Genomic DNA, 16,457 nt, shown 5'->3' with positions numbered 1-16,457 from the left:
AGTTCACTAAAAACTCTAGAACAGATTGAATTGGAGCTGAGAAGGAGTCTATCTGATTTTGCTCTGCTCAATAAACAAACCACGTTATGAAGTCCTATCTCGCCGTAAATCTTGCTGGATGGGTTCAGAGCCGATATTCGGCTCCGACTCGGCCGATACTAAAACTCGAGAGCTTTTACTGGCTCGAGGCTAGCCCCTATCCCATGGTGCCTCACGGCAATTTCCCAGATCTTGTTTGCCACGAAAGCTTCGAGGTTGTGTCTTACTGGCTCATTGGCTAAGTAAAACGATTTTTTACTATATTTAGTACTTTTCTACCCTTTATCTGATATGTATTTAGATAGTTTTCTTATCTCTTGTACGACTGTTTTTGAACGTTTTTTCATCCCCTATTCCTCCCTCCGGACTGTACGGCCCATTTAAGTTAGAGGGCCGTAGTGCCCGTTTAAGTTAGAAGGCCTTTCCTCTCTGTGCGTGTTTGACTGTTAAAAAAAAATAATAATCTTCTCTTCCCACTTTTATTGTTGTTAATATTAATTAATACTTTTACTGTTGTTATCTTTTTGTCTTAGTGTCTAAGAATGTCTAAAGATAAAGATAAGGATCACAAGGCTCATCGCCCTTCGGGGTTCATAAAATGTGATAGGTGTGCACAGACAATGTTTCTTACAGGCAACCACACCAGTTTGTGTATATTGTCTTGGTGAAGCCCATTTACAGTAACCCTGCACCTTCTGTCACGCTTTTAGCACAAGAGTTTTGAATGAAAGGAAGAGAAAACTCATTGACAGGGGTCTCATGACCAGTTTCTTCCAGGAACAGCTGGAACTTCAGTAACCCTGCACCTTCTGTCACGCTTTTAGCACAAGAGTTTTGAATGAAAGGAAGAGAAAACTCATTGACAGGGGTCTCATGACCAGTTTCTTCCAGGAACAGCTGGAACTTGTTCAGGCAGCTCCAAAATCTTCAAAGAGCAAATCATCGGCCCTGGCTTCGGAGCCAACAAAAATGACTAAAGCGTCGGAACCAAGAAGATTTCATCGATTCCGAGACAGTCTTCGGTACCAAAACTTTTGCCCGACATCGAGACTGTATTTCCTACATTGAGATCTCCTATTTTGGAGGGAAGGAGGTCTCCTTCTGTCTCCACCAGATCCTCCAGGACCCTATCAGATGAGGACATTGAGAGGGTGGTGAAGAGGTTGCTTTTGGATCCAGCTCTGGCTAGGAAATTGGCCCCTCCAGACCCAAAGGTCACGGAGCCAACCCGCTTACCGACCACTGTTCCTCCTCCGACTGCTTTGCTCTCGGAGCCTATTACGTCAGGTTCCTCTGTCTTCGACCCTTCAGCTCCAGGGATTCAACCTGTTTCCTCGGAGCCAATTACTCTATCCTCGATGGCTCAGTCTGGAGCCGACACTCTCGTGTCGACTCTGAGGGGGACAGTCACCCTGGGTTCTCGTCGGAACCGACCCTCCCTCTCGGAGCCTCAGCTCGACTCAGCTGGGCTCCCACTTCTGCTTTGGAGCCGTTCCCTCTTGCTAGGAGTCGACCATCCGCCCCCTTGGAGCAGAGGTCTTCTTCGGAGTGGGGGGAAAGGCTTCTGAAGCTATAGAGAAGGCTTTATCCTCTGCCAAAGCCATTCCTTTGGAACCTGTGTCCCACCAGCAGCAGGCAGCACCCTCTTCCTCCCTGCCACCCCCACAGCATAGGGAACCAGAGGCCCAAGTAGCACCCATTGGAGGTGCCCTCTCTTCGAGACCTCCCCAGATTATCCCACTGGAGAGCTCCCTCAGAAGAGGCTGTGTAAGAGGAAGCATGTTGACTCCCCTGAGTCTGTCATGTCAGACACTGATTTAGAGGAATCAGAAGGGTCCCCTAGATCCCCCTCTGAGGATGTCTCTTTTTCTGACATCCTAGAAATCCTTAGACAGAGGGGTGATTAGAAGACCTCTAACCCTACTGAGGATGAATCAGTGTACCTTGAAGCCTTTGGCTCCCGACCTTCCACCTCCTGGGTGACACCGCCTTATGACCAACTTTTGGGGGTCATATCTCGAAAAGCATGGACCTCTCCAGATTCAGTGGAAGCCGTCCCGAGGAAGCCAAACAAATTTATGACAGCACCTGAGGACAAGTCTTTCCTTAGTAAGGGTGTTCCAGTTGATGCTATGGTGGTAGCAGCGGCCACCAAGAAGGAATTATCTGAGACGTCTTTTAATATCCATCCTCCTAACAAGGAGTTTGGGACAATGGATAGGTATGGGAAGCGTACTTTTTCTTCAGCAGCATTTATATTAAGATCACTGAATTACCAGACTCATTTTACTCGTCTTCAGAGGGATCTCCTGAAAGAGCTAGGAGATGCCCTCCAGGGTTCAGTAGCTCCGGGTTCCATGGAAAAGCTTTCTACACAGCTCTCCACCCTTACTTCCATAGCTAACTCCTCCATGAGGCTGATCTCATATGCGGCAGATGGAGCGATTAGGGCAGCCACAGCAGGAATATCCCTCAGGACACATTCATGGATGCGTCTTTGTAATTTTACGGAATCCTTCAAGTCTTCCTTCACTAATGTTCCCTTTGATGCTTCATCTCTTTTTGGACCCCAAATGAAAGAGACTTTGACTAGGTGTGAGCAGGAAGGGAAAACCTTATCTGCCATTGGAGTCCGTTTCTCTCTCCCATCCAAACCCTATCCCAAGGGTAACACGGGGGAAAATGTGGTTCCACAAATCCCAAAAAGGTTTTCCTCAGGCACAAGGTCAGCCCTCCCCCAGAGGCAGAGGGGGAGGATATAATGGAAGATGCCACCCTCGCGGCAGAGGAGGTCAGCAACATCAGGGAGACAGAGAAGCTTTCTCTGATCGTCCCTTCCATCGACCCTGAGGGGGTTGCCTGACTGTCCATTTCTGGAGGCAGTTGGGGGTCGTATATCACTGTACCCAAGCGCCTGGCTAACTATCACTCAAGATTGTTGGGTACACACAATAATACCCAGAGGTTACCTGATTCCCTTCATTTCCGAACCCCCAACAAACCGGTCTCTTCCAGACATACCACCCATCCAAATCGACTGTGCAACATCAGATGTCATCTCTTTGCTACAAAAAAAAGATCATCCAAGAAGTCCCCACAGAGCAAGTAGGATCCAGAACTTACTCTCGATTCTTTTTAGTTCCAAAAAAGACAGCGGACTGGAGACCAAGTCTAGATCTCAACAGGCTCAACAAGCATGTAAGAAAATCAAAGTTCCGAATGGTCACTCTGCAGTCGATATTTGCCTTTTTCGGGAAAGACAACTGGATGTGCTCAATCGATCTCCAGGATACATACTACCACATCAAAATGGATAGGCGCTCCAGGAGACTCTTACACTTCCGGCTGGGAGCCAGTCATTTTCAGTTCAGAACACTGCCCTTTGGCCTCATTACAGCCCCCAGAGTGTTTACCAAATGCATGGCAGTGGTAACAGCTCACCTGAGACGTCAAGGATTCCAGGTGTTTCCGTACCTAGACGACTGGCTCCTCACTGCTACCACCAAGCATCAACTCATAAGGACCAGGGACGAGACTCCATCCTTGTGCGCCAGTCTAGGCATCACTGTCAACTTGCAAAAGTCAGTCTCATCTCCCTCGCAACATATTGTATATCTAGGCTCAGAAATAGGCACAACCACTATGTCAGTAAAGCTAACACAGGAAAGAGTGGAATCTCTACACAGTCAGGTCAGATCCTTACTAAACAAACAGAGTCCAGGCCAGAGTAGTCCTTCAAGTCCTAGGGAGTTTGGCTTCCTCCATCCTATTAGTTCCTCTTGCTCGCCCGCATAGCCCAATGGATGCTATTTGCATAATGGTTGATGCAAGACCTTCCATTGTCTCGCTAGATATTAATAACAAACGCATGCAAAAAGGATCTGACATGGTGGTTACACATGAAACAACTTGTCCTAGGTCATCCACTTGTTCCTCTCCAAGAGAAAGCAGTTTTGACCACGGACGCTTCCCAGATAGGGGGGGGCATTATCTGGGGATGACAGTCCAAGGTACTTGGCAGAACCACGAGAACCACTTGCACATCAGTGGTGCTATATGCATTGCAAGCACTTCACAGCTCCCTTCCGACCAGGACGATTGCGATTCAGTCAGACAAATGTGTCTGTCGTGTGGTACATAAACAAGCAAGGGGGAACCAAGTATTACCCGCTTTGCCGAGAGGCCTTAAGAGTTTGGAAATGGACGATGGATACTCAACGCTTCCTGATAGCAATGCATATCCTGGGGAAATCCAACGTAATAGTGGACAAACTCAGCTGAGCAATTCTGATGCCTCACAAGTGGTCCCTGAATCCAATGGTTGCGAAAGAGATCTTTCACAGATGGGGCCAGCCTTGCTGCAATCTATTTACCACTCACCTGAACACCAAATGCAGCAACTACTTTGCCCTTAATCCCCATCCGGAGATGTCACCCAGGGATGCTGTAGTTCATGATTGGCCCCCGGGACTTCTTTATGCCTTTCTTCCCTTTCCACTCATCCCCAAATTAATACAGAAAGCAAGACAGTTGAGGAGTTCCTTGATCCTCATTGCTCCTTACTGGCCTCGACAAGTTTGGTTTCCCTTCCGATGGCCCTACCTCTTGGAGGAACCATGGATTCTGGATCCATCTCCAGATCTCCTGATTCATCAATCGGGACAGTTCCATCCCTCCATCCACACCCTCAAATTGACAGCATGGCTGCGCCAGTTCCACGAATAGTCCGGTGTATTCCCTTATCCGCTGCGGTCAAACACATCCTAATTTCATCCCATAAACCTTCCACTCAGAAACTATATTCTAGTGAATGGAAATTCCCTTTGGGCTACGAATCGGGGCTTAGATCCATATACGGCTCCTTTGAAATCCATTTATCCTTCCTAACAACAATTTTTCATGAAGGAGCGGCAGCCTCTACAGTTAGAATTCAGTTAGCTGCCATTTCCAGTTTCCATTTTGGTTTAATGGGAAATCCAATCATGCAGCACTCCCTGTGTAAAACTTTCTTAAAAGGAGTTCTTTTTCTTAGGCCCCCAGTAAAACAACCATTAGAACCCTGGGACTTAAACTTAGTCCTCTCATCTTTGATGTCTGTACTCTTTGAACCATCCTCGTTGTCAGACTTAAAATTGTTATCATGGAAAACCTTGTTCTTGGTAGCTATAACATCTGCTAGGAGAGTTTCAGAACTACAAGCTCCTCCTTACATTATCTTTCACAAGGATAGTGTCTCTCAGGACAAACCTCCTTTCTTCCTAAAGTATGCTCAGAGCACAATCTGAATACTACCATTGAGCTACCTGTGTTTTTTCCAAACCACTCTAATAAATCAGAGTATAGACTACACCAGCTAGATGTCCACAGGATACTCAGGTTTTATATACACAGGACTAAAGAATTCAGGAAATATGATCAACTTTTTGTTTTCTTTTCTGACAAAAGGAAAGGCTTGCCTATTTCTAAAATTACTCTTTCGAAATGGCTTTTGGATTGCATATCCTTTGCTTATCAACAAGCTGGTAGACAATTACCTGTGAAAGTTAAAGGTCACTCTACTAGGACTGTAGTTACTTCATGTGCCTTTTGATCTAGGCTCTCAATTGATACTATTTGTGCAGCAGCTACTTGGGCAAGACCACATATGTTTGTCACTCATTACAAATTGGATATGGCCTCCCGGGACAGGTCATCATTTGGGTCCACTGTGCTGAAGAGTCTCTTCACTTGAGCCACCTGGGATAAAGATGCAAGGGACACTGTCCCATCCAGCAAGAATTATGGTGAGATAGGACTACACAACATAAAGAAGTTATGTACTTACCATAATGTTCCATGTTTGTAGTCCATCTCGCCTATATTCTTGCGTCCCTCCCTCCAACACCCTTCCTGTTTCTGAGGGATTTGGTGGACCTTTTTGGTGCCTCCTGACATTGTTCTTTTTTTGTCCACCTGGAATGGATTATATTTCTAATCCTTTGCTGTATTGATCCAGCTTCTTTCTTATTCTTACCTGATAAGTATTTATTGCTTTCTTGCAAACTAGATCTGGGGAATTGTTGTGAGGCACCATGGGATAGGGGCTGGCCTCGAGCCAGTAAAAGCTCTCGAGCTTTAGTATTGGCCGAGTCAGAGCCGAATATTGGCTCTGAACCCATTCAGCAAGAATATAGGCAAGATGGGCTACAAACATGGAACGTTATGGTAAGTACATAACTTCTTTTTTTTCCATTTACTTCTGAAGAGTTTTCTAATAGAAGGTTTATGGGTAGATAAAGGTATGGAACAAACAGCGGAAGAGAGCATTGGTTACCTGGCTATTAAAGGAATTGGAGAAACCATGCTGTTAGTTTGAATTTTGAGATATCTGGGTGAACCATGCCTGTTGGGTGAGACAGGAGGTCTGGAAATGGATTCAGAATCCAAGGTGGATATAGTAGATGAGGCCAAAGGAAGGGAAAACAAATCTGTCAAGGCCAGTAAGGTGCAATGAGGATGAATTTGCTCTTTAATCAGACTGCTTTCTGAAGGAATTTGGGAATTAGGGCAGTTGGAGGATAAGCATACAGAGGACTTGGGGGGGGGGCAATCGTAGAGTAGTGCATCCCTCTGTGATTCACCCTGTGATGGGATCAGGGCAGAGAAGCTGCTGCACTTGTTGTTTAGGGCAGATACAAAATGATTGTAACAAGGCTGGCCCCGCCGACTGAAAATCATTTCCATCACTTTCTTGTTGAGAGACCACTCATGAGGCAGTAAGATGGATCTGCTCACTTTGTCTGCTGTCATGTTGGACTTCTCCAGAATATGTGTTGCTTTTAGGAAAGTGGTTGGAATATATCACCCATTGCCACACTCTGAAGACTTCTGTACACAGGGGATAAGATCTGGTTCCCCCTTGTTTGTTGATGTACCAAACTGCTGACATGTTGTCTGACTGGACTGCAATTGTCCAGGGAGAGAGAGAGTCTTAGAATACCTGCAGTGCCAAAAACACCGCTCTGATCTCCAGAACATTGATATGCAAGTTGGCCTCTTTGTGGGACCAAGTGCCTTGGACTGTTTTCCCCAGGAAATTCCCCCTACCCAATCTGCAAAGTGTCCATGGTCACTATTGTCTTGGTCTGAGGGAGGATGAAAGGATGACCTTGTAACACCTGTTGTGACTGCATCCACCAGGAAAGGTATCGTTTTCATACAGCAGTTATTCTTATCTTCGCTGACATGGATTGAGAAAGCATTGACCATGGTGTTGCTACCCTCCATTGTAGAATTCTTATGTGGAATTTTGCTAAAGGGACTAAAATTACTGCCACTGACATTGACCCCAGGACTTCCAGAATCAGATCAGGCTGAAATTCTGGTACTTTAAATTATTTTCCTGTCCTGCTCCCTTATCATTTGCACACTTGATAGCACTCTTGATAGTGGAAGCAAAGCTACCATAGATACTATGTTGAACACTGCTCCTATGAATTCTAATGTCTGGGTTGGTTATAAATGAGACTTGTAATTTATGGTTATTCTCAAATGTGAATGTCTGTAGCACCTGATCTCTTGTTTCTATCAGTCAATGCCTGATCAGGGTGGTAATGAACCAGTCGTCTAAATATGGAAACACCTGAAATCCTTGTAGTCTCAAATGAGCGGCTACCACTGCCATGTACTTGGTGAACACCCTGGAGTCTCTGGTGAGGCCAAAGGGCAGTGCTCTGAGCTGATAGTGACTGTCTCCCAGCCAGAAGTATAAGTACCTTCTGGATTGTCTGTTCATCTTTATGTGGTAGTACGTATCCTGGAGATCTATAAAGCACATCCAGTAGCCCTTGCCCAGAAAGGGCAGAATGGACTGAAATGAGACCATCCAGAACTCTGTGAATCGAACTGACTCATTCAATACATTGCGATCCAAAACTGGTCTCCAGTCCCCTATTTTCTTTGGTACTAAAAATAATCTTTAGTAAGTTCTGGATTCTATTTGGTCTGGTGGGACCTCTTGGATGACTCTTTCTTCTAGCAGCTTTTGGATTTCTACTGCTCTTGCTTTCCTCTGATTGGGTGGAACATTGGGACATTTTCTTGACAATGGCGGAGGTTGGGAAAATGGAATTGTATAACCTCTGGAAATAATTCTCTGCACACAACTGCCATTTCTTATATTTAGCCAGGCTCTTTGGTGCAGAGATGACCTACTCCTAACTGCCTCTAGAGGTAGGCAGTCAGGCCTCCCTTCAGGAATGCTGAGAGGGTGTTTTCATCTTTCTCACACCTGGCGAGAGTGTTCTATACTGTGGGGCCAAACAAGGAAGTGCCGTCAAAGGGAGCATTGATGAACGAAAACTTGAAGAGCTCTGCAAAATCACACAGGTGAATCCATGCATACCTTCTGATGAAACTACCTAAACCCGTGGACTGTGAGGTGCCTTCTGCAGCATGAGAAATGAGCCTCATGGACAAATTAGATATAGCTTGTAGGGTAGCCAACTGAGAGAATACTGAAGATTGAGCCTCAGCAGTTTTAGTTCCCAAAAGAGATCTTGATAGTTTTTTAATCAAATCTCTTTGAAGTCTCATAAAATATGTCCGATAGTTCATCAATTCGAATGCAAAGGTCACTGAAGAATAAACTCACTTCCCAAATCTGTCTGTCTGCATAGCCTCTCTTTTAGGAGGATGACAGTTGAACTCTGATGTCCTTCAAGGATGCATCTGCAGTCCTAACATATGGGTTGTCCTGCCTCAGGCAGCCCTTCGGTCGGCCGGATTCCAAAGTCTGGGTCTGGCCTCGGCTGATGTCGCACTTCACCCGACGTCACAGCTGCTGGGGTATAAAGGCACCAGCCGACGCCATTTTCCTCAGTCTTTCTTGCCACACGGTGCCTGAAGCAGAAGCTGTTCGCAAGTGCCGGTCGGTCAGATCCAGAGAATTTCTACTACCGAAGACTTCTAAAAACTCTTTCTTGCCTCAGCTGATGTCAGACAAAGTAAATAATTGTTTAACTTGTGGGAAAAAAATACCTCATAAGGATTTCCACTCTTATTGCCTTCCTTGTTTAGGCCCAGACCACGACGTATCAGGTTGTCTAGCCTGTGCTTCCTTCAACCAACGGACGCTTAGACATCGGTCGGAGTTTGCCGAAGAGTTTTTTGGTCCCGCTTTTGCATATAAAATGCCGTTGGAGATTCCGACTACACAATTAGCTAAAAAGCGCAAGGAAAAGGACTGACACTCGCGGCCTGCGGTTTTGGCTGAAACCACGGTTAGGCCAACCACGAGTGTCTCGGTTTCAGCTGAAACCGAGTCCGCGGTTCTCCTTGCATGCCACCGATAACTGAGGCCACACAGGCCATGGCTGAATCGGCTACAGAAATTACTACTGCAGAAACAGGCACCCAGGATTTGTCAGACACTATCCCTTTTGACATCTCTACTCCTACACGTGGGGCTGCTAGACCCCCTGCTTCTATGTCTATCAAGGCCTTTTCCAGGGCTAAAGCAGCCAAAATTTCTAAGACCTTGACTACAAAAGCCCCCTCTCACAGGCCTACCTCTAGTTCCCAGATTCTCAGCCTGGCTGAGGATCTTATTTCTTTGATCAGGGGATCCCAACCTCACCCAGACAGGGCCTCCCAACCTCCTCCAGATAAGAGGCCTAGGACTGAACTACCTGAACCTGTCTCTACAGATTATTCCTCCGATGGCTCAGATATTTCTGATCATCAGGAAGGCCCATATTCACCTTATGAGGATTCTGATGCAGAAGACTCCATTCCTTCTGCTTCCCCTCCTGAAGAATTTTCTTTTGGGAAACCCTACACTCTATGAGCCAATGGCAGGGCCAGGATTTTTCAGATTCAAGGAAAAGGCTAAGGACCTTTTTACATTTACCACAGCATAGGCCTTTAGCCATACCTCCTGTACTACCGGTTATTGATGATGCATATAATGATGCCAGTACTGCCCCTGATTCTCCCTCGGCCCCTGCCAAACCTGACAGATATTACAGGGTCCCGGACACTCACTACCACTTGTATAAGGCTCATGTTGCAGACCCCAAAACCATTTCTCAGGGCCTTAAAGGTGTTGCAGCTGCCTCTGCCAAAAACCCTCTTCCCTCTGAAAGGGAATCTAGAGCATTAGAGAGATGGGGTAAAAAGGTTTATACATCTGCTACTCTTCCAGGGCCTTAAACTGTCAATTTCACATGATTCAGTACCAGGAATTTTTGTTAGACCAGCTAAATAAAAAACTGTCCTCTCCTGAACCTATAGACCGTAAGTCCCTTCAGGATTTGGTACATAATTCTCAGCAGGTCAGTAATCATTTTTTAAAATGAGGCTATGATGCACTGGAGGTTTCCTTTAGATCAGCTATGACTGGAGCAGTGATTCGAAGGCATGCCTGGTTAAAAGAGCAATCCTTACCAGACCATGTTAAGTCAAAACTCCTAGATGCTCCTATGGAGAAACAAAGTTTGTTTGGCTCCCCTGCACAGGAGGTTCTAAAGAAAGTGGAAGAAAAAGCAAAATCTGTCCAAACAGTCAAGGATTTTTTGCAGGTCCAACCACCGAGGTTTAGCAGAAATTGGCCTTCGAAGAATTGGTCCTTTCCAGACACCTCCAAAGCACAGAGAGGCAGAAATAGACGCCCAAGAGGCAGAGGTCAATCTAGGAGTGCCTACAGGGGTCGTCAGTGGCAACCTGCCAACCAGAGAAGTGCTGCCACAGCTATGACTACAACCACTTTCACTGGACAGACACAATGACTTGGCTCTGATTCCGCCTACCAGGGAACAGCTGGAAGCACCCTTGGGCAGAAAGCTAGCCTTATTTTCAGACAACTGGCATTGCATTACAGGAGACAAATGGACTTTACAAACAATAGACAAGGGCTACAGGTTTCACTTCCACTCTCTACCAAAAAAGAGAGGAATGCCAAACCTTCCACCAAGCCAAAAAACAGAGGCTCTAAAACAAATCATCAACTTACTAAGGATGAGAGCAATAGAAAAGGTACCATCTATGGAACAAGGCCAAGGATTTTACTCCAGACTATTCCTTGTACCAAGAAAAGAAAATCAATGGAGACCTATTCTCGACTTGTCCGCACTGAACACATACCTCATTGTTCCAAAATTCAAAATGCTGACCCTCCAGCAACTTCTTCCCATGTTGGGCAAGGAGTCTTGGCTGGTGACTCTAGATCTCAAGGAGGCATACCTGCACGTCCCTATACAACCAGATTGCAGAAGACACCTCAGATTTCTTGCAGGATCAGAGCATTATCAATTCTCAGCATTGCCCTTTGGCTTATCTACTGTGCCCAGAGTATTCACGAAATGCCTGGCATCAGTAATTGCTCATTGCAGGCTTCAGGGAATTCAAATTTACCCATACCTGGACGACTGCCTAATCCAAGCGGACAACAAGACAAAATTAACAAAAGATTTGGCCAATGTCATACAACTGTTTCAAGCCTTGGGATACACAGTCAGCATTCAAAAGTCAAGGCTAGTACCATCCCAAAGGATAACATTTTTGGGTGCAGAACTGGATACAACAACTCAGATGGCTTTTCTCACAGAGGAAAAACAAAAGCAACTACCAGTCTATTTCATGGCATTAACAACTCAAACTCAGCTCACTGCAAGGAAAATCCTGCAAGCCCTGGGTTACATGGCATCCTGCATAATATTAATTCCACATGCCAGGCTGCATATGAGGAAGTTACAATGGTACCTAAGGAATGTATGGTCTCAACACAAGCACAGTCTAGAAGCCCAGATTCCAATTATTCCATGCCTGAAAAAAGAATTCCTGTGGTGGGCTCAGGCCTGTCAGATAAACAAAGGATTGCCTTTCCACAAACCACATCCAAGCCAGACCATCACCACGGACGCCTCAGACCTAGGCTGGGGGGCGCACATGGAAGACAAGTGCATACAAGGCCTATGGCTCAAAAACCAGCAGAATCTACACATAAATCTAAAGGAGATGCTGGCAGTGAAACATGCAATCCAGGCATTCAGACCATTCCTCCAACAAGGTCACCTGCTGATAAGGACGGACAATACCACAGTGATGTGGTACATCAACAAACAGGGAGGTACACACTCATACCCTCTATGCCGGATGGTAATGGACCTGTGGAATTTGGCCCTGGATCTCAACATTCAACTGCAGGCCAGATTTGTACCAGGAAAAGAAAATTCACTAGCAGCGGATACCTTAAGCAGAACTACCACGGATGCTCACGAATGGATGCTGCATCCAGATATCTTCAAAACCATAACAAAGAAATGGGGAAGGCCAGAAATAGACCTGTTCGCCTCCCCACACAACCACCAATTGAAGAAATTCTGCTCAAGAGTATACCACCCACTTGCCTGGAGGGTGGACTCCCTTTCCTTCAGCTGGAAAAACCTGACAGCATATGCATTTCCACCTCTTCCTTTGATGTACAAAGTCCTACTGAAGATCAGAGAGGAACAGCCAAAGGTAATCCTGATAGCTCCAGACTGACCAAGACAGCATTGGTACCCGCTACTGAAAAGCATGTCTCGGGCACACTCATGGCCTGTACCTCTATGTCCATTACTTCTAACTCAGAACAACTACAAGACCCTGCATCCAAACTTGAAAACACTGCAGCTAACTGCTTGGAATATTGCATGAAACAAAATCAACCAGACTTGTCTCAGAGGGTTAAGGACATTATCCTGGAGGCTCGAAGACCCTCCACAAGGAAAACATATTCAGCCAAATGGAAAAGATTCCTCATTTGGGGTGCAGCAAAGGGAGAAAATGTCTCAATGGCAAATCCTGGAATACTTAGCAGAACTGTTCCACAATGGCCTATCCTACTCCTCCATTAAGATTCATGCATCAGCAATTTCAGCAGAGTACAACATGGATCCGCCTGTCTTCTCTCATCCTCTACTCAGGCAGTTCTTGAGAGGAATCAAAAACGTAAAGCCTCCAAGAAAACCACCTCTACCTGCATGGGACCTCAACTTTGTGCTGGAAAAATTAACACTTCCCCCTTTTGAACCAGCAGCAACAGCAGACTTACAGCATTCCTGCTAGCAATCACTTCAGCAAGAAGGGTATCTGAATTACAGGCATTAATGGCAGTCCAGCCTTTCCTTATTTTCCATCAGGACAGAGCGTCTCTGAGAACTAATCCTACTTTTATGCCAAAGGTGGTCTCCAGGGTATCATTGAACCAAGCTATTCATTTACCTGCAGATGCATCCTTGAAGGACATAGTACAGTTTTGTACCTACCATAAATGTAGATGTCCGATAGGTATGCATCTGCAGTCAGGATTACCCACCCTCCTTCCCCTCTGTGGTATTCAGCTAGCTGGGGGAATCTATTATGGTGTATTTGTTTGTATGTATATATGTATATATATTTTACTCTCTGCTGTTTGGAATTATCTGCATTTATCCAAATTTAGCCTTCTTAGAGGGCACCTGGCATCTGGGGCAAGAAACACTGAGGAAAATGGTGTCGGCTGATGCCTTTATACCCCAGCAGCTGTGACGTTGGGTGAAGTGCGACATCAGCCGAGGCCAGACCCAGACTTTGCTGCCTGAGGCAGGACAACCCATATGTTAGGACTGCAGATGCATACCTATCGGACATCTACATTTATGGTAGGTACAAAACTGTACTTTCTGCGAGTTCCTTTTTTGTAGCTGCTGCCACAACCATGGCATCTACTGGCATCCCTTTACCCCAGAATTCCCTACCTACTGGTGGAGCCAGAATCTGGTCTGGTCTCCTGGGGACTGGCTCAATCATATCAGGTTCCTTCCACACCCACCTAGAGATCAAATCAATGAGCTCATCGGCAAGGGGAGTAACTCGGGAGGTAGATGGGCCAGTCCAAAGTCTTACAGAAATATTGATTCCTCTGGAGAAGGGTCTTGGGAAGACAAACCACCCTTCTGCTTAAGGATCTCAAGAATGTCTCCAAATGAGACATCATCGAGTGGTGATGTGGAGCACCCCTCTCCTTCATTGAAATCAGTATCTTCAGTGACTGACCAAGCAAAAGAAGAAGTGCAAAATAGAACAAAATCCATGAAAAAAAACAACAAGCAAGCCAGGAACTGCTGCCCTGAAGAGCCAACCACTCGATAAGGACAAACCACAGTAAAGAACACCTCCAGACAACGAACTCCACAAGCACGTTTATTGTAATAAATGCAACTTCTTCAGATGGAAACAATCAGTTGTATCCCTACTTTTTATACATCACTAATTGATAAATTGATGCAATAATTAAATAATTGTCCACAAAGCTGTTCTTTAATTTAAAGAAAAAACACTACTAAATACTACTTTTTACTACCAATTGACATGTAAAAATATATATTGTATATATATATATATATATATATATATGCACTTCACACAAAATACTGCGTTTACTATAAAACCAAAACCCATGTTTGTAATGTAGGTCACAAATAATGTAAATAATGTATTTTAAAAATTTTTTAAATCGCAATGGACAAAACACAGAGCAAAAGTTGTACCACAAATATCTTAAATACAACTGTTACTCTGTCTACAGTAAAAAATTTTTTTTTTTTTTTTAAAAATTAAAAATAAATAGTCATAGTCTGTAGATAAATTCTATACAGTTCCACATTTGAAATTGTGCAAAACATATGTAGTAAAATATTAAATACATAGACATTTAAAAATAATATTAATAATAATGTTTCAGTCCTATAAATGGTCTGCCCTTAACCTTAAATAGGGCATGATAGAAATAGATTTGTTCAGGCCTGGAAATTTGTTGGCTTGTAACAAAATCTGCCAGCCAATGGCCTCCCCTATTGCATTTAATAACTGCTTCCAACACAAAGAATTTAAAAGATGCAGACTCACATACAACTGCATGTCTGTAAAGTGCATTGGTGGTGCATTTTTTCTGTATTTCATAGACATGCTCATAGATCATAGAATGCTTGGCAACATACACAGATAGCCAAGTAAACTATGCCGGTAGAATTACAGTTGTAAAAGTGATGGGGAACAAATTTTCCTATTTCTACTCTCCAAGTAAATATACTCGTGATTTATAACATACTTACACTGTGGACACCTATCACAACGTGTTCAATATTGCTATGGTTGGTGTTCTGTTCCAAAATTCTCTTGATATTTAAACCCTTTCTGTATACAAATTTACAAGTCAAGCCCTTTAAGTTATTCAAATCGGTAAAGTCCACAAAGGATTTTAATTCCTTTTGAATAATATTTCTAATATCCCCCACGTCTAGACTGTGCTCTATAACGAATACCTGACTAGAACCAAATGGGTTAAGAGAACTGTAAAATGGGACTAAATCTAGAACCCCTAGCTGACTGAACTTCTTCCCTTACTGAATTAATCAATGTAATGGGGTAACCCCTGGCTAGAAATAGGGACGTGAACTTGTCACCCTCTTTATGAAAGTTAAAGCCCTGACAAATTGACCCTTGAGAATGGACCTCTTCTGAAATTTAGGGTGCGAACTGTTATAGTGTAAATAACTATACATATGTCGTCCAAAACCTGAAATATTCTCCACCAAAATAAATATAGTTGTTGTTCAGGACCAAGTCCAATAATTCCAAAATCAAATGGACAAGAGAGCCTCCTCAATCCATTTCAGACCTATCATATGTGGAATCACAGAAAACAGGTCAACCACATCGATGGTGACAAAGATTAAGTCAGACCTGTATCTTGAGTAACTGGTCCTGTCTCCCCATAGCTGTTTTAATTTCCAATCCAAATGAGCAGCAATGATGGGTCTAAAAGGGGGTCATGCATATTTTATGTATTTCAGTGGGTATTCTGGGGTGGGGTTGTCCAAATATGTAAAAAGATCAAATTCAATGACTTCCTGGTCCAAAAGATCTTTAATTGCCAGGTCAATTTTTATATGAGAAACAGTAGTGTATTTCTTGGTGTCCTGTAAAATACTATACATTTTGGCTTCATACATAATAAAATCCATAATAACAGTGCCACCACCTTTGTCGGGTTCCATAACTCTCAACAGTCATTTTCAGCTTGATTAAGGTTAGAAACTAGTTGGAATTGTAAATGTAGTGGTGGATTATAAGTGCTAGATTTCTTAAGCATCAAACCCTGCCCCATATTGGTAGACCCAAACAAGTTCTGCAAATGTATATGTGATAACCATTCAAAGTATGCATAGTAACAACTGTTGATTATATGGTTGTTACGAGAGACGCTCTGATCTCCTGGGCAAGAGATCAGTTATCAAGTTCAAGAGTTTTGTACCTGTATAGGGCATGCTCAAGTTTTTGCATGCTATCAGAAATTTAAAAGCTCCGTACCTGCAGTAAGAAGAAGAGCTGTGTCTTCGACCGGCCTCTGCCCTGCA

This window comes from Protopterus annectens, chromosome 8.part0, assembly GCF_019279795.1.
Source record: "Protopterus annectens isolate FY-2018-M chromosome 8.part0, PAN1.0, whole genome shotgun sequence".
Lineage (NCBI taxonomy): Eukaryota > Metazoa > Chordata > Ceratodontiformes > Protopteridae > Protopterus > Protopterus annectens.
This window is presented reverse-complemented; position numbering follows the sequence as displayed.